General features: G+C 54.4%; 1 long non-coding RNA gene across 1 annotated transcript; it reads right to left on the reverse strand.

Annotated features, from left to right (window-relative positions):
* Positions 1-1,214: 1,214 nt before the first annotated feature.
* LOC134016062 (uncharacterized) lies at positions 1,215-2,239 on the reverse strand. Its single transcript, XR_009929388.1, has 5 exons — positions 2,085-2,239; positions 1,923-2,003; positions 1,679-1,759; positions 1,449-1,561; positions 1,215-1,301 (listed from the first exon to the last, which is right to left on the reverse strand). It is a non-coding gene; the product is annotated as an uncharacterized LOC134016062 (long non-coding RNA).
* Between the last annotated feature and the right edge of the window lie 761 nt (positions 2,240-3,000).

Raw genomic sequence — 3,000 nt, forward strand, 5'->3', positions numbered from 1 at the left:
GGGCCATAATGAAGGTTCACGACTTTGCAGAAAAGGCGGTGAGAGATGCGGGGAAGACAAAACAAGTGACGGGTTCGAGAAAAGGGACACGTCTAGGCCCCGCGGCTGACGAGACCGGCTAGATTTGTCTGCGGCTTCCTTTCCTTCTGCCTCGCAAAGGGAGACACAGAGCTCGCTTATAGAGCAGCGGATGAAGAGCGCCCGTCTACGAAGCGTCCACATGCAGCAGCTGTTAGCCCCCTCCATGCAGTGTGTGGTGGTTCCTATCCAGCGCCCAGCCCTTACCTGATCTCCTCGGTGTGCTGAGCTAGCAGCTGCTGTGCCGCCACGAGGGCTGCCATGCCCAGGGCCAGGCTGGGCTGGCAGCCCTCCAGGGCCAAGCCCCCCAGAGGGGCCTGCAGCTGGGGCTCCCCCAGGGGGCCCGGCTCCCGGGGGCCTCCACGGGGGGCAAGGGAGGCTGGAAGGTAGGCGAAGCGTGCTGCTTTCTACCTAAAGTGTTGCTGCCTCTACGCGGGTTATGGTCCGAGTGTTGTTAGCAGAGCTACACAGAGAGAGGAGGGGGAGAGACGGAGGAGAGAGAGAGAGAGAGGACAGGAGATGAGAGACACCAGAGACATGATTATAGACACCCAGAGAATCTCCACTACCACCAGAGAGGGAGATAGTTAGAAAAGAAAGAAAGAGAGAGAGACTAGAAGCAAACTAAAACCAGTGCTCAAGTCCTGAATCACAGATCCACAGTGAGATTAGAATACCCCGCCAAAAATATCAGGATGGTATCATCAATCGAGTTAGAAAATTGAAATAGCTGACAATTTCAATTCAGAAGCAATTATGGGGTTTGAGGTGAAGGGCAAGCATGGCAGGGGGATGTGGGGAGGGGGTGTGGGGAGGGCATTTGAGTTGGGTTTAAACCTAACCCTAACCCTGTCCGGGGTTCGAGGTCATACCTGTCTTTGCGTGGCGTGTCATTGTCTGGTCCCACCATGCTGACCGGCCTCTTCCTCTCAACTGTGCCACAGTCGTAGTCGGGCGCAGTCAGGTGGTTGCCGTGGGTGGAAGGTGGCGTTGGCATGGCAAACATGCCCGACACGTTAAACTCCACGTCTGGGAGTTTCATTGTGATTGGGGAGAGAGAGGGAGAGCATTATTGTGACTGGACAAGAAGACGACTGCCAGACAGCTATTTAGCCAATAATAGCACACCCACCTTCAGGAAGAACCAATCAGCATGTTGGATGATGGGTTCTATGATGGTCACCACGTGAACGGAGGTAGCAGCAGCCATCTCAGCGAGAGTGCTGTCATCCCAAACACAACGACACACAAGTCATGTAGGCGTCCATTTTTTGCTCTTCATCCGCTCCCACCACTCCCCCTCCCCTCCATGCTGCCCCCCGCCCCCCTCAACCCCCGGCCCCCTCACCCCCCCCCCCGCCCCCCCTCACCCCTCGGTCTTGGCCCACAGCAGGTTGGGCCCCAGGACGATAGCGATGTTGCTGGGGGTCATCTTGTTGGCCTCGCTGTCCTGGGCCAGCTTGCCAGGAACTTCACCAGATACCTGCGCAGACACGCACGCAACGCAAACCAACCGATGAAACGACAAAGACAACCTAAAGCGGTGAAACTCGTGTGGTACTTGAGTGGAGGCCAGGTGAGTGCTGGTGCGTGGACAGACCTCAGGTTGGCCTTGTTGTTCTTTGGCAGCTGGTCGCACACCACCCACAGAGCCTGGAGCCTCTTGTCTGGGTCTGACACACTGGAGGGAGGGAGAAACAGAGGGAGTGTGAGAGAGACGGAGTGAGAAAGGGAAAAAAGCGAGGGGCGGGGAGACAGACAGAGCAAGAAAGAAATACAAATGATACAGAATGTAGAGTGACAGAGAAAAAGAAAGAACGAGATAAGCCTTTTATCTGCCTTACTTGGAGGCCTGGGTCCACTCCTCATACAGCTGGTAGGTCATCAGTGTTCAGGCAGCTCTCTCAGGTAGGACTTCAAGGCTCCTGGAAGCATAACATTCACATCAGTAGGACCAGAGGCCAGCCCAGGGGGCCGGGGGTCTCAGGAGGGGGAGTGGACCGTACCAGCGACAGCGTGGGGGTCCGAGTAGAACTCCTCCAGCTGAGAGGTGGAACAGTCCAGAGCTGCCTTCAGCTTCTTCAGCTTGGAGGCTCCGGCAGCAATCCTGAACAGGCCCTGAAGATGCGTGCACAAACACACACACACACACACAATGAGGTATTCAACCTGAAGTAAACAACCTGAACACGCTGGTCATAAACCCATGTAAAGATCGTTTCACACCCCCTCTCTCCCATAGACACACCTGCACAACACAGAGCCTCCACACGACATCACACGGACACACACACACAGAAAATCCCAACATGCCAGCAACCTCTCTACTTTCATTCACAAACAAAGGCTTTCACCACACTGACAACAGCTGTTCACTGGAGACTAAATAGGAAGACAAATACTGTGGTCAGAACTGGAAAGAGAGGACACACACACACACACACACACACACACACACACACACACTACACACTACACACAGGGAGGAACGCACACACACACACTTTAGAGCTAGAGGGACAAACACAGGCACGCCTCACACACACACATCTGATTTATAGATGGGACACAAGTAGTTTGTTATTGTGTTCTAAATTGAGCCTGAGGTGGGGTCAGGACACAAACACCATAAATCGACATCCCAGCACAGAAACAAAGAGTGGAGAGAGACAGAGAGAGGGGGCAGACAGAGGGAGACAAAGGCAGCAGGGTTTACGGTCTCTCTGCCCATCTCTCTGCCTGTCTCTCTGCCTACCTCCGAGTGGCACTCCGCTTGTTTGGGGCCGTTTGAATTTACGCCCACATCAAACTTGGTTTTAAGGTGTTTGATTTTTGAAGCGTTTACTTTCAGTGGGCAACGTGGCGCGTTTCAACTCGCGAGGAACAAACACGAGAAGGGATCTGCCCGCTTCGCTTCCTCCC

The sequence above is a fragment of the Osmerus eperlanus genome, unplaced genomic scaffold (assembly GCF_963692335.1).
Source record: "Osmerus eperlanus unplaced genomic scaffold, fOsmEpe2.1 SCAFFOLD_955, whole genome shotgun sequence".
Classification (NCBI taxonomy): Eukaryota; Metazoa; Chordata; class Actinopteri; order Osmeriformes; family Osmeridae; genus Osmerus; species Osmerus eperlanus.